Genomic DNA, 17,500 nt, shown 5'->3' with positions numbered 1-17,500 from the left:
ATCTTAAAACCATTTTTTTAGTTCTTCTCTTAAAAGATATTTCAACTGATAATTGGCTAAAACAGAATGCATAAAAAATTTTTAAATGAATTCCACAGGGATAGATTAATTTTACAACTCCAAGTGCATTTTAAAATTTAGCTTCTAACAAAGACTTTATTTTGTCTTAATTATTATTTATAAGCATACTTATTATTAATCAAATTGTAACTCATCATCTTCTTGTGTCACATTTTTCAACCCTATTTCTTAAATGTCAGCAGTCTTCTCTGATCAGTAAATGTGGAAACAACATGCATAACTTAAAGAAGCCTAATCTACCTAAAGAGTAAGGCTGAACAAATGGCAGATTATAATATAAAATACAGAAGAGAAATTTATTTTATTAAGTTCAGAATCAATTGATTGAAAATGTTTTCAATCAGCCATGTCATGATCATTCTGAGACCAAGAAAACTAATTTTTAAGTAGTATGCAATTATGGAAATTTGTAGAATGAATGAATAAATAAGGAACCCAGATTACAAAATACAATTTTATTATTTCCTCAATCATTTTAATATAAAATACATTAAAATATAATAAAATATCAAACTTTCATCTTCATTATAATAATCAAAGAGAACCCTCATGCAATTATGAAGACTGGAATCAATATTATTCATATTTGATTTTTATTAATTTAGCACGTACTGAACTTATTCACTTAATTGCTAAAACATTTTAACTCAGAGTGAGACAACAGAATAGAAATTTGTTTACAATCGTCCCCCCATAGAACATTGATCTTGACAATGATCCATGGATAAGAATACCTTCATGGGAGTCCAGGAGTCCATCACAGAAGTTCCAACACACTGTTGGATGAAGAGGGAGAGAATAGATGCAATTGAAGAGGGTTAAAAGAAAAGAACAGTTTCACTTTACCTGAATCATCCATTGCCCCAGAGAGTACTGCTCAGTGCCAAGAGAAACCTCATCAGACTGCAATTTCTCCCACAGGGAAAGTGAAAATATACTGTATGAGCACCTGGTGTCTCCAGCCAAGCACGATATTGCCCAAGAAGTTCACTGCTTTCTTTCTCTACCTAGAATACTGAAGTTATAGGCATGGTTAAAGATTTGGGAGAGCTGGGAGCACAGCAATAATGGCTCCAAATCATCAGAGGGCTGTGGATCTGACTAAATGTCTCACAAAATTCATAAAGGAGCCTACTCATGAGCCTCTGGCAACACCTTTCTTGCATATCCCGTCAAATAGCCCAAGAACAACTTCTATGTTGTGTGTACCTCACCCACCCCACTTTGGCCAGTTTCTCATGTCCAGTGTGAACCTTTACAGACAGCTTGCAAAAGAAGAACAGAAGCCCTGCCCTATTCTGGAGAATTAGAATAAAGCACACAAATTCGAGCATTTCAGGGTACCACCTGAGGCAAAATAGGGAACTCAACATGCAATCTTCCTTTGCAAGAGTAAAAGAAGCATAGAAGTTTAGGAATTCTCCCCAAGGGGTAATGAGAAATATGAAATAGGTGCATCCATAGAAAATGTCAGAAGCAACATAGGAAGGCCTAGCTAGGCTAACTGGTGAAGGTATTTCTCTCCTGAAGTCAGTCAGTAAGGACTGCAGCAGGTGATTGTTTCTTGAAATGCAAAGACAGCAATGCAAGAGTTTAAGGAACTCAAAAAAAAAAAAAAAAAATCAAGGGAACGTGACATAACCAAAGAAACACAATAATTTTCCAATAACAGACCTTCAAAAAATGGAGATCTATGAATTGCCTGAAAAGAATTCAAAATAATTACATAAGGAAAACTCAGTGTGCTACAAGAAAATACATATATATATAACTCAAAGAAATCAGAAAAACAGTACATGAAGAAAATTGGAAGTTCAACAGAGACAGAAATCATAACAAAAGAACAAAGAGAAATTTGGAAATTGAAGAATACCATGAGTGCAATGAAAAATTTAATAAAAGTTGTCAACATTGACTTGATCAGAGAAGAATCTGTAAATGTAAAGACAAATCACTTGAAATTATCTAGTACGTGATAAAAGGAAAAAGAATGAAAAGGATTGAAGAAAGCCCATGTGACTTATGGGACATCATCAACAAAACTAAAATACACATAATGGGAGTTGCAGAAGGATGCAGAGAGAGAAAGGAACAGCTTATTTAAAGAAACAATGTCTGAAAACTTCCCGAATCTGGGGAGAGATATGGATACTCAAGTACCTGAAGCTTAATGGTCCCCCAAACCACTTGAATTCAAAGATTTGACTGAAATCTATTACAATCAAATCTTCAAAAATCAAGACAGAGAAAATTTTGAAAGTAGTAGTTGAAAAGTTTGTCACATTCGAGGGAAACCTCTACAGATTTCTCAGCAGAAAACTTGCAGTCTAGGAGAAAAGAGGATAATATATTCAAAGTGCTAGAAGATAAAAACTAACAGCCAAAAATACTTGAGCAACAAAACTATTTTTCACAAATGAAGGAAAGAGGAAGTTTTCCCCATACAAATAAAGGGTGAGGGAGAGCATCCCTACTAAATCTGTCCTGTAAGAAAAGCTAAAATGAGAGGAAGCTGGCATGAGATGTGAAAACATGAAAGCATAAAACTCACTGATAAAGGTATGTACATAGACAAACTCAGAATATTCTAATAGTAGTATATAAATCACTTTTAACTCTAGTATAAACATAAAATACAAAGGTATTAAAATAACTATAGCTATAATTTGTCATATATATATATATATTTATTTATATATATAGTATTCTATTTTATATATAGATTTATATAAAATAGAATACTATTTGGCCTTAAACAAGAAGGAAATCCTGCCATTTGCAACAACATTGAACCTAGAGGACATTATATGAAGAGAAATAAGCCAGACACAGAAAGGCAAATACTGCATGATCTCACTTACATGTGGAATCTTTAAAAAAAAAAAAGTCAAACTCATAGTAATAGAGAAGAAAATTATAGTTACCAGTAACTGAAGGGTGAGGGAAATGGGGAGATTCTGGTCAATGGGTACAAACTTTTAGTTATAAGATGAGTAAGTCCTGGAGACCTAATATAAAGCATGATAATTGTAGTTAATAATAATGCATTGTATATGTGAATTTTGCTACCAGTTGCTCACAAGTGTTCTCATCACACAACATACACAAACAAGTAACTATAAGTATGTGAGGTGATGGATATATCAATTAGTTTGTGGTAATCATTCCACAGTATGTATACCATAACATCACAATGGATACCTTAAACACATACCATTTTTATAAACTGAAAAAAAATCCATCAAAACATCTATTAACCTATTTATTTCATCTTTACAGCATCCTATGAGATATGCTATTATTATCCCCATTTTACAGATAGGAAAACTGAGCATAGAGAATTAAAGAAATTGCCAAAGAAAAAGCAAGGCTTCAAACCCAAACAATCTGGACCCAGAGTGATATGTGATGCTTGCCTACCCAGACACTTTATACTGCTCATCTATTTTACCTTCTTTATCTTTACTGAGTAAATTTGTACCTCAGAATAGAAACTGTTTCTCATAGTCCACAACAAAGCATTCATTTATTTTTTTCCCTAATGTCATCTTTCTCTCAAGTCCTACTTAAAGAAATAAGACCTCCTCATTCATTCTACATTAAACAGAAATCAGATGTTTATAGAATCAAAGAACACTTTGGTTCATCTCAGATTTCTTAATCAACGTATACCACTGATCCAATTCTGAGTACAAAGAAAGAACTCATATGTAGCTCCTTCCAAAGCCCAGATGAAGTAATGGCTTTCAGTCTATTGGAAGACATCAATCCTTTGAAGGAGAATAACCATAGTAAAGATATTAAGCGATCAACAACATTGGTCTCTTTGGTTCAAGACATGAGTTTCTCCTAGATTAATGGTGTTCAAATTTTAGCATACATCAGCAACACCTAGTAGGCTTATTAAAACACAGATTTAAACTGTTGGCTCCGACCCAACAGTTTCTGATTCAGGAGGTCTAAGGTTATGCACAAGCATTTACGTTTCTAATAATTTCCTGACTGATACTGATGCCATTGATCACATGTCCAGCTTTTAAGAAACATCGACCTATACTAAGTTTTCTTAATTGAAGTTCCATAGAAACTGCTTTCTTAGAATAGTGATGTTTTCTTTGAAAATGGATTTAGTGGTCAAAAAAGCTTGAGAAATTATACAAACTTGAGGAATCACAAAATACCTTAGTATATTATGAGACGACTTGGAAAAATCTCCCATTTAACTTAGTTAAACCTAGCTTTTCCCAAACTTACAAGATCACAGTTTTCAGCAGAACACCTATTAAATCACATGTAACTGGAGTTCTGAGGAACAATGAGAAATGCTTGGCTGCCATTCAACATTAGTAGATTTTGCTTACACATTAATTTAGCCAGGTGTTTTTATTTTTCTCTTTGATTTACACAATACCCCATTACAAGCCCCAAAGTATACATTCATTCTTACTCAAGATTTCATTTTTATGAGTGAGATCTAGTAGGAACATTGCCAACCCAAGTATCAGATATGAAATTATGATGTCAGCTGATGGTGCACAGAAGATACATTAAGTTCAAAGACTATCAAATTGAGACCAGATATCTAAAAAATGTGCATGCACCCTGGCAGCAAAAGCATAGCTGCCATGACACACCAGGTTCATTTTCAAGTTTGCTAAGTCAACATCAAAAGAAAGAAATTCCTCTTACATGTGCCAGGTAATTAAAAAGCATAGTTCTAACATTAAATACAGTAAATAATTTTACCCATCCTTATCTATGCCAACATCAGCTTGCTGTATAGCAAGAGAAAAAAAGGGTTTCAAAGTTTCGAACATATGGGATTTTGTTTTCTAACATAACTGTTCTAATATTTAGCAACATTCAAGAATATTGTCTTCACTTAAGATGGGCAGCTGTTTCCCTGAGCTATGACGAGCCAAAAGCTTCTAGCATGGTCCTAGTGTATAGGATGCAATCAGTAATTGAAATATTTTCTCCCAATTATTTTTTATTAATAGTAAACATTTTAAAGAACAGTTTTAGATTTATAGAAAATGTATACAGATATAAAAATAATATATTTTCTATTTTTAACATCCCACTATATGCTGTATTTGTTACCACTATTGTTACCAAATATATATGCTATATTTGAAACTACTATAAATATGTTATTCTAACTAAAGTCTATAGTTTATTCAGATCTTCTTGGCTTTTCTGAAATGTCTTCTTTCTGCTCCAGGATCCCACGAGGATACCACATTACTTTTAATCATCATTTCTTTTGGCTCTTCTTGGCTAAGACAGTTCTCAAACTTGTTTTTGATAACCTTGGCATCTTTAAGGAGTACAGATCAGGTATATTATAGGAAGTCCTTCTATAAAACGGTGTTTTTCTCACAATTATCATGGGGTGATGGTTTTTGTGGAGTAATATCACAGAGGCAAAATGTCATTTTCAAACACATCATATCAACGTTACATACCACTAACATAATTTCTGATCGTTGATGTTCACCTTGATCATCCAGCTAAAGTCATGTTTGTCAGGTTTCTCTGCCATTAAGTTATTCCTTTTTCCACTTTTCTATATCATAATATTTGTAATAAAGTCACTATGCACACCCCACACGTAAGAAGTAGAGACTTCTGCTTCCTCTCCTTTAGTGCAGAGGAGATCCATAATTTCTTTGGAATTCTGCACAGAAGATTTTTCTTTCCTTTATGTATTAATTTACTTTAATAATAAATAAATAGATAAGCAAATAAATAAATAATTTGTCATTTATTTACATCAATATGGACTCACAGATATTCATTTTATAATTTGGGTTATAATCTAATGCTATTTGTGGTTGTTTTGTTGCTCAAGCTGTTCCTATTTGATTTACTGAAAACTCTTTCACGTGGCTTCTGGGTTCTTTTTATATACCTCCTTCATTCTCATCATTGTGGATTTCTTTTTTTTTTTTTTTTTTTAAGTTAGTTGCTTCAGGTTCATCCTGACCTTGTCCTAGAGTCAGCCATTTCTCCAAGAAGACCTGGTTCTTTTTAATGGAAAATGTCCTAAAAACTAAGATCTGGGCACTTTGTGATTGTGGCTACTGGAATGTCTTTTCTTTTATATCTTTCAGTTGTCAGAACAGAAAAATACGTGTGTGTAAATTAATATATATTATAGATTGTATATGTAAAATACTTTTAAATATATATTCTTTAATATAATATTAATTTTATCTAATAATACCTTTATTAATTAAACATGAATTCTTACAGCAATCTTAATTTTCATCTTCTGAATATGAACTATTTTGTAGTGAGAAATAGGCTTCCTAGATCAGACCACTATGTACCAATAGTATTGAATAGTCAGTTTTGAATACCTACATTCTATAAATGGAAAAAATTCTATCAAATGTGGAGCACTGAGTTAGAGAGGCAATATAAAGAGGATGAGAAATCACTGTAACTCATTAAAAGAAACAACTCAACAACCAAAAATTGGGCATGTGTCATACATGATTAGCATTTCCCAATATCCCACTCGGCACTCCTTTGGGTACACTACACTTACTGGTTCCCTTCTATTCAGTAGAGCTATGTGTCCAGTTCTGCCTACTGATTAAAAGATAAAGCTCTGTATACCACAACAACCTTGATTCACATCAGTGACAGTTGAGAACCTGATGTATTCGTTTACTAGGGCTGCTATAACAAAATACCACAGACTATGTGACTTAAAACAATGATATTTGTTTTTTCACAGTTCTGGAGCCTGGAAGTCCAATAAAGGTGTTGGCAGGTTTGGTTTCTCCTAAAACTTCTGTCCTTGGCTTGCAGATGGTCACCTTCTCACTGTGTCCTCACATGGCCTTTGCTTTATGTGTGTGCATGCATGCCTAGTGTCTTTCTCTTCTTACAAAGATATCAATGATTGTGGATTAGGACTTACGCTATGACTTTATTTAATTTTAATTACCTTCTTAAAGGGTCTATCTCCAAATGCAGTTTCATTGGGAGTTAAGGCTCCAACATATAGAGTTGGAGGGGTACATAATTCAGTCCATAATGCCCAGGGTTATTTAGAACAGAAAACAGGAGATCAGGGCTAGAACTAGAACTAGGGAGCCAGGAGAGCTATAAAAAGCCAACAGATAGCAGTAGGGTTGGAAGACTCCAAATATCAAACCACTGCTTTTTAGGGCATGGTAATTCCTAAGGTATTCCTCTCAGATGCCTGTCATAGCTCTACATGCTATGTTGGTTTTCTAGAACAACAATAAATAATAAAATATAATTTTTAAGCAAAATTAGAAAATTAGTTGGAAGAACATGGTAAAAATTAAAACACATGCAATTAGCTAAAATTAAGACAAAATATACAAATTTTGAGAAAATTATTATAATAAATAATCATTATAATGAAGAAAATCAGCTATAAGGACATACTGAAAACAGTTAGTATAGATTCCGATGAAAACATGGAGAAGTACCAAGGCCAAGAAAAGGGCAAAAGAAGGAACCTATGAGTGGTTGTGACCTTTGTGAATTTTCTTTAGCAGAACACCTCTTAAATCACATGGCACTAGTGTTCTGGGAATAATTTCACTATAGGAGTCTCTTCTCTCTAAACATTTCAAAATATTCTGCAGAACATTTCCCCTTGAATATGTTACCATACCTGAATTTTAATTTATTTCAAGATAAACTCATTTTTTTATTTCTTTCCAAAATAAATTTATCTTTCTGAATTTAGTACTTTTTCAGCTGCGGTACATTGTGCCTTTTTTATCCACTTTCTCAGAAGAAAAAAAAAAGATTGTTACCTTGGACTCTTTCTTCTTGTATCTTCTCCTCAAACTCATCAACCAACAAGTCCCACCTACTCATACCTTCAGAAAAGAAAACATTACTAAGACATCATCATAGGTCAGGCAGTGTTTAGGAAAGAGAGGATACACTAAAGGGCAATATGGAGGTCCAAAGCTTTTACATTCCATATTGGCCATGAAATCAGTAAATCAGAAGTGGAGTAATAGATGCTCCGTTGAGAGACAGGGAGGAAGGAGGTAAAATAATAGATCATTGCTTTGAAGTCATTAATCTGTTCCTTTTACCTATGTGACTCTTCTAGTATATTTCCATGACACTTGGAATAAAATCCAAACTTCTTAACTTCATAGCCCACAAAACGCTGCATCATTTGGTCCCTACAGACTCAACATTGTCTTCCCCATTCTTTTCTTCATTCTTTTCCCTCCAGCCATGCAGACTTTTTCATCCAGCAGGTGAGCCAAACTGTTCTCTTAGTCATGTTTATATATCTTCTATTCTTCTCACCTTAGAATTTTTATCCCATATTTTTGTCCAACCATCTAATTTCTGCTCAACCCAATTCCCTCACTCTCTGTTTTTTCCCTGCATTCAACTGTCTGAGATTATATTATTTATTTACTTGTTTGTGTGCTTATCATCAAATTATCTTTAAGTAAGAGAAACAACTATTAAGTTTAAATACAGAGCTCTTTAATAACTAAACTACAAAAATAAAAATGAAATTGTTAAAGTGTAGGACTCACCTAGTTTTTCCCACTCTGGGCATCAGAACTTGATTCCAGCAATAGAAAAAACCAGTGGTGCAAACCATATATATATATATATACACACACACACACACACACACACACACACACACACACATACACATACATATGTATGTATGTATTCTTCAAACAATCAAAAAAATCCACCCATTTGGGAATAATTAAATTCACACATTATAATGTGAACAGTATTTCTGTACCATATGTTCCTACTCACAACATACTAGAAAGTGTATACAGAAGTTTCTATTAAAACAGTTTCAGTTCTTCCTCACTAAAGAAATGGTGATGACCATATGTCCCAGACAATCTTGACTGAGGTGTGCATTTCTTGTTTCTTATTAGCACTCACAGCAAAACTTTTGTTTTTCACTTAAGTGCTTACTCAAAATAATGTGTTAAGAATAGTTTTTGTAAGTTGATTTCTATACTAGTCTTTGCTCTCTCCAGAATGTTCTACAACCCTGTTGTGCAAAGTGTAGTTCAGAGACCAATAGCATCACTTAGAACCTCATAATGAACTTAAGACTCCTTAGATCTGAATTGGAATCTGTATTTTAATTTGATCCCCCAGGTAGTATTTATCCATATTACAGCTTGAGAACCTCTGTTCTAAAAAATTCTAGCCACCTTGCTTTTCTTGCACAAGTAAATAGCTGTTGTGATGTTACAGCTGTTTCTCTCTGATGGTATTGCACTCTTGGCAGCTGAAATCTGTGTGAACTCAACAAGCTCCACATGTTATGCCAATACATGGGGTACTTTGAACGCTGCTTTTTGGTATGAAAGAACTTTATTCCTGGAGCATAAACTAAAGACATGCTCTCTTTCTAGATAAAAACTAACTTCTAGTCAGGGTGATTTATTTATCTTGCTCATTACTATAAAAATATTTGTAAATGTTCTTTAGGTTCATTTCAGGCAAATAGAAACCTAATACAAACAGATTTAAAAACCATTTTCAGATTGTAGAAAATCTTTTTCTACAAGACTCATCATTTCACTTTCTTGCTATAACTTATAACTTTATCTAAAGAAATATGTGGCAATAGCTGATTAGTGAATGATTTATAATTATTCTACCAAACATAAACCTGAATTCTATATGTCAGCTAAAGGGAGTGAATCTACTAAACTTAGAGCCCTCATGGAATATTTATACTGCCTTCTAAAATCTTCTGTTGCATGAAGCAAGGCATACCTTAATGTGATGAGCAGAATTACTACTCCCTCCCCCAAAGATGTTACCTTATATGGAAAAAGGGACTGTGAAGATCTGGGTGGGACCCAGTAATCACCAGAGTATTTATAAAGGAAAGAAAGAGGCAGCAGAGCCAAAGAAAGAGATGTAACTTTGCAAACAGAGGTCAAAATAAGGCCATTGTTGGCTTTAAGATGGAAGAGTGTCACAAGCCAAGGAATGAGGACAGCCTTTAAAAGCTGAAAAAGGCAGGGAAATAGATTCTCCCCTAGAGCTTCAGCGAGAATGCAGCTTTGCTGACACCTTGATTTTATCTCACTGAGAAATCTGATCTCAGAAATACTAAGATCATACATTTGTAACGCTGAAGCCACTAAATTTGTGGTAATTTGTTATAGCAGCAATAGGAAACTCATACAATAGGGGAAAAAATCAATTTATAGCAACAGTATTTGAAACAAACGTATATAAACACCTAAATAGACTGCTTACAAAAATGGACAGAACTGTGACTGCTGCTCAGCTCACTTGGAAGAAACAAAAATTGCCGATTTGTCTCCAGGGTTAATATCCTCATAGTGAACCAACCAAGGTCTTATAATCACCTAAATTTTTTTGGAAATAGTAAATCATCTCTAAGGTTTTATGTATTTACTAGTCTTCATTTTTATTTTAAAATACCAAGTGTTCTCTTTGCTACTTAGAGGAAATCATTCTTAAAAACAACTTTTTTTTAATTTTTTATTTTTTATAAACATATATTTTATCCCCAGGAGTACAGGTCTGTGAATCGCCAGGTTTACACACTTCACAGCACTCACCAGAGCACATACCCTCCCCAATGTCCATAACCCCACCCCCCTTCTCCCAACCCCCCTCCCTCTAGCAACCCTCAGTTTGTTTTGTGAGATTAAGAGTCACTTATAAAAACAACTTTATTAAGGTATAATTGATATTCAGAAAGCCATATATATTTAATGTATGTAAATTGATGTTTGGAGATAAGTATAGACCTGTGAAACCATCACTACAATCTATAACATAAACATATCCATCACTTCCAAAAGTTTCTTCCTGCCCTCTTTATTACTTATTTTGTGATAAAAACATAAGATATATTCTGTTAACAAATTTTTAAGAATACAGTACAATATTGTTAACTATAGGCACTATGCTGTGTAGTAGACCTCCAGGACTTATTCAACCTATATATCTGAAACTTTGTACCCTTTGACAAATACCTCCTCATTACACCCTTCCCTCCAGTCCCACCCTTCTACTCTCTGCTTCTATGAATTTGACTATTTGATTCCTCATGTAAGCAGTATCATATAACATTTCTTTTCTATGTCTGGCTTATTTCACTTAAGATAATGTCCTCCAGGTTCACAAATGATAGCAATTATTTGATCGATGCCTAATAAGAATCTAATACTTTGACATGTAACAAGAATTATTTTTTATAGACACATATTCAAAGATTTTCTAAATGAGGACTTCCTTGTGTAAGTTGGCAATGTAAAAGAATGCAATTGTGGTGTAGCTATTAGCCAGAATTTTTATTGAAAACAGTGAGATACTTGTTTTCGATTTGAAATTTTCATGGGACAATATTTTCTTAGGTAGTTCAGACACTCTAGATTCTCCAATATTTACAAAGTGCAGATTTTCACTTATTCTTGGACTTTCCTAATTCCTCATGTTAACAAGTAGAGAAAACACCTGAATGCCAAATAATAAAAACAAACAAACAAAAAGATTAAAGAGATAAATAAGATATATTTGTAAAATGACTAACTCATTTACATGCAGCAGTTAAACTGTTTTAAAAGATTTGGTTTAAAATACATTAGAAAATCATCACATAGGACAGCTACATTCTGTATTTTTCCCAATTTAAATAGGGTTTAAGTACTATAGGAGAATGTGGCATGAAATTATCAAAGTCACCTACATTACTCTCTGCCTTGTCATAGAATCATTGCCTGTTAGAATTAGAGTAGAGGGGTGCCTGGGTGGCTCAGTGGGTTAAGCCTCTGCCTTCAACTCAGGTCATGATCTCAGGGTCCTGGGATCGAGCCCCGCACCAGGCTCTCTGCTCAGCAGGGAGCCTGCTTTCCGCTCCCCCTCCACCCCCACTGCCTGCTGCTCTGCTTACTTGTGATCTCTCTCTCTGTCAAATAAATAAAATCTTAAAAAAAAAAAAAAAGAATTAGACTAGAATTTGAGGCCATCTGTTCTGGCCTATTCATTTCTCAGATAAGAAAACTGAAGCCAAGAAAAAAAAATATTTCGAAATACCAAAAACCAAATTTCTATTCCAAAGTTTCCTCAGCTTTTTCAGTTCACAGAGCCATTAGGTTCTCAGCAAATTTTTCATGATACTCCTAATACAAAATAAACATGTACCAGTTTCATTTATTAAATAGTTACATCCAAACACATTATTTATGCTCTAACAACTCAGCAGCCATTGAAACAAAATCATACATGTTAACATGCATCTTTATTTCTCTTTCATTCTCACAGCATCTTTATTTCATTCTCAACCACAATTACTTATTAATGGGATATATTTTCCTGTGAGGCACAGCATGATTTCTCAAACCTTGGAATCAGGTGGATTTCCACATGCTACTTGCTTTTTATCACAGCGACTGTTGAAACTTCAGCTTCACGAAAATGTGATGTAATTGAACAGAATGTAGTGTGACATAATGTCAAAACCGCAAACTACCTTGAGCTAGCACGCTGAGCAGTGTCCAACATATGTCAAGGATCACTGTATCCCTTCAAAAATGTTTAAATACCTCACATTATCGTGAGCTCTGTGCTCATGTTCCATGGTGGTTTGGTGCATAGTCAGAAAATGAAGTGTCTAGACAAAGACAGAGATGGGTCTAGAGTCTATAGTTCCTGATTCTAAATTCAGTGTTGTTGCTACTATCTTAAAACCTCACGCCAGATGTATATTATTTCTTTTTAATTTAAACACACTTTCCTACTTCAGCAAATGAAATTTCTCAGGTAGCAGGCAGAATACTAAAATAATTTGTTCAACATTACAAAGCTGCAGAACTTTTGTACTTTTATCTCATAAGGTATTTCTGATCCCCAGCCTGAATCATAAGGGTAAGAGTATAAATGTAAATTCTTCTCTCAATATGGTGTGGTGATTAAGATCAGAAATTCTAGAGTCTGTTACCTAGGTTCAAACACCAGTTCTGTCACTTACTTAACTATGGGTTAAATTACTTAAACTCTCTACTTCAAGTTCTTCACTTGTAAGGTACAGCTAATACTACCTACTTTAAAGTAGGGATGAGTATTAAATTAGTTGTGCCTAATAAACTATCTGAGTTTGATCAGAATAGAATTCTTCCATTATTTTTCAATCTTCATCACTACACACACAGCAGGTGTATTTCAGATTAACACAAAACAAAATTGTCTATTATAGTCACTTTATGAAATACCTTAGGCTCTATCTTTATTTTTCAGTGTAAATGCCATACTAAATCTCATGTAAAGAAACAAAACTTTGAAATATGATGCCTGATATACATAAGTTTTCACATAAGATGAAAAAGATACATACTAAAAATGGAACAAAATTCACACCTGATAGATCTTATAAACACTATACTTTGGAATAGCATCTTATATTCTATTATTTTTACATTAATCCCAAAGTATTAGTCCTTGTGTATCATGCATGTTTAAATTTCTTCTCATTGAAGAAACAGAGGGGTGGGGAGTAAACTCTCAATAGAACTAAGAAAAAAATTAATTATAAAAGATTTAAAGATGTCATCATACTGAAATGTCATCTTTTCCTTTGCTCTCCAAGGTCACATCTTTTGTCCATGAGAAAACGCAATTTCTTAGTCACATCTACATTGACCTTGAGTAGTGAGCTAATGGAAAGCCTAATAATAAAATCCCAACCCAGCAAGATCTAATTAAATAGACAGCTATGGGATTTGCCTCTTCAGAACATCATGTCTCAAAAATAAAAATACTTTATTTATATTTTGAAATGATGCATTGATTATAGCCTATGAAGGCATACAAATAATTGAAACCTTATTTATTAAAAATGCTATGGTCAAAGAAAAACAAGGCATCAACAACTGCTCTAACCACATTATCCACCCACACAAAGCTCTATGACTAATGCGAGTGAGCATCAAAAGCGCAGAATTTAGAAATGCAGCAATATTTAGTAATGACTAATTCTTCAATATCCAATAGGGGTCAATTAGATATTTTTATTTTCTGAGGTTTTCTTTAACATTTATATAATCTGAGCAATTTGGTTCAATTTGATTGATGAGTTAGAATTCATCTTAGAGCTATATATAAATAATATTGATTTTAAAGTCATAAAATAATATTTATTTTTAAATTATGTACATTTAAAATCCTTGCTTTGATTTAATCCAAATGAGCACAGGGGATAGCATTTCTTGAAGGATATATGAGGATATGAAAGGATATATGAGGCTATGAAAGGATAAACAGATTGAGTTTCTTTATCCTCAAAATGTTTATGTAGGAAATTTTTCTCTGATTTTACCTATTAGGATCTCAGAGTAAGTGTGCACATTAAAATTATCTTCATGATATAAAGAAAATAAAATTGTACAAAGATCTTAGTGAAGCATTTAAGTTGCAGAGAAGGATTCCACTGGGCAATTACATCTTTAACTCATTCTGTTTTGACATTTGGTAGGCCATTTGTTCTGACTACAATGGGCTATGAAAAACTACCCATTGGGGGCGCCTGGGTGGCTCAGTGGGTTAAGCCGCTGCCTTTGGCTCAGGTCATGATCTCAGGGTCCTGGAATCGAGCTCTCTGCTCAGCAGGGCGTCTGCTTCCTCCTCTCTCTCTGCCTCTCTGCCTGCTTGTGATCTCTCTCTGACAAATAAATAAATAAAATCTTTAAAAAAAAAAAAAAAAAGAAGAAGAAGAAAGAAATACTACCCATTGGAAATCCCAAGGTGCCATCATCAGACATCTCAGATAGAAATCTCCAGAATCAAACCTCTCAAATGGAACCAGAGTTTCTATTTTGTTTTTGTTTTAGCTTAAGTGTAAGAGGTAACTGTAATGCTCAGATAGGGTTGACAAACACCAGTGTGGGAAATTTTAAGGGCATTGATTTGACCCCATGGACCAGTAAAATTTTCTGTAGTTTGTAAATAAAGGAGGATGAATTCTAAAATTAAGTAGTATGTTTATAAAAAATAAAAAATTAAAAAAAAAGAAAATAAAATTAAGTAGTATAATTAATAATGTGTGCAAAAGTTAGTTTTACCAAATAGTATTAATAGTATTATATAATATTATAATAATATAATATAATATAATTATAAGTATTATTATATATAATATATAATATAATACATATTATATTATATATATAGCAGAGCAAAAGCACAAGGTGCCTTTATATATATAATCATATATTATTATAATAATATATATAATATATAAGTATATATCATTAAATATAAATATATATTATTAATTATAATATTATATCATATATCTTATATCATATATTATTATATATTATATTATATATTATACATTATATTTATACATTATATTATTTTATATTATATATTATATCATAATATATAATAATAAGTATTATATAATATTATATATTATATAATAATATTACCAAATTTTATGCATCCTTCAAAGCCCAGATCAAATTCACTTTCATGAATACTATTCTGATTCCACATGCTTTGGTTCTAGCCCAATCGCTCTATGATCTATTCGGAAAAAGACCGCATCACAGGATCACCTTGTGCTTTTGCTCTGCTACCTCCTTCACCTGTCAGAGACTAATCAGAAAGAAAGACTAAAGGATGAGCACCCAAATCTAAACAAAATTCATATATAAATGCATAAACGCCTTTTCTATCACCCGTTCTGTGAACATTCCAAATATTCCAGCTGAATTAATCTCTCCCACTTCTACCTTCTGATAGCATTTTATTCATGCCATTTTTATAAAGATTTTATTTATTTATTTGTCAGAGAGAGCTAGCGAGAGCAAGCACAGGCAGACAGAGTGGAAGGCAGAGTCAGAGGGAGAAGCAGGCTTCCTGTGGAGCAAGGAGCCGGATGTGGGACTTGATTCCAGAATGCTGGGATCACGACCTGAGCCGAAGGTAGCTGCTTAACCAACTGAGCCACCCAGGCGTCCCTATTCATGCCATTTTAATACATTAATTATGTTACATTGTAAAGTCAGTTGTGTTTTCGTAGTTGTATTATGACGTTTTTAGATAGAAAGCCAAGTTTTAATACTTTAGCATCTGTAGCAAGTTAGCACAGCATCCAGCAAATAGATCTATACAAATAGCTGTTTCATCATCTGATATTTTATACTTCTTCACTAGCACTTACTATAAGTCTGTCTTTTATTATCATTGTGTGACTGTGTATATTTGTGCATGTTTGGGAAGGTGTTACCTGCTACTTGCCTAAAAGTTCCTTGAAAAAGGGCACTGTGTGTTATCTTGGACAGTAGGCTATAAGGAAGAGATTTTTGGACAACATTGAATACTATGATAAAAGTATTGATTTGTTAAAGAATGAATTCTCATTATGGTTTCTTGAGGGGAAAAAAATGAGGTACAGGGGAAAAATGCTCTGCCCTTTGTTAACTGTAATTTTTATGAGTTCTCATAACTTTTCTACAACTCAATTTTATCTTTGGGAAATGAGAGACCCAGACTATGTTAGTGAACTCCAAACTCCATTGATAATTAGAATCAAATTGAGATATATATTTTAAAATGCAGATTCCTTGTTCCTGCCCAAATTCAACTAAATTTGAATCTCTAGGAGTGGATACCAGAAGTCCATAGTTTTAAAGATTCCCAGCTGATTCCGATAATCAGCCAAGTATGGTTCATGAACCAGTAGCATCACCATCACTTGGGAGCTTAAAAATGCAAATTCTCAGCCTCCACCTGAGAATCAGATACTCTGCTGTGGGGCCCAGAAATCTATGTTTTAATAATCTTTCCAAGTAATACTGGTACACAACAAAATTTAAGAGCCACAGAGATAGATGAGAGATAAGATACTTGTCAATTTTGAAATTAAGTAATTATATGATTAAAAGTAAATAGGAAGACTAACCAAGAGAAGAGTCTAGAGAAAGGTTGCCCAGATCTAAACAAAACACATGTATAAATGTGTAAATGACTCTACTACAATGGAAAGGATGAGTTTGGCCTTTAGCCATAATGGAAATTGCTATATTCAGCCTCCAAATACCAGATGTCACTTTTTCATAGAAGTGTGTCCCTACCTCTATACCCAAGCTATACTACAGTAAATATCCTTGTTCTATCTCTCCTCTACTCCAACAGCATCCTGTGCAGATACTTATTAAGCATTTTTAATATGGTATTATTATAATTCATTCTCAACTGCTTAGGGGAAGAACTATCTCTGTAAGCCTACCTCCTCACATAATGTCTCACCCCTCAGGGACATCCCAAAATGTTCAATAAATGAGTATAGTGATAGGACCCTAGGCAAGGAGTGGTACAAAATGTGATCCTAATGGACTCTCTCCACTGCTTCTCATCACATGAA

Source organism: Mustela nivalis (genome assembly GCF_964662115.1).
Source record: "Mustela nivalis genome assembly, chromosome: 5".
Classification (NCBI taxonomy): domain Eukaryota; kingdom Metazoa; phylum Chordata; class Mammalia; order Carnivora; family Mustelidae; genus Mustela; species Mustela nivalis.
This window is presented reverse-complemented; position numbering follows the sequence as displayed.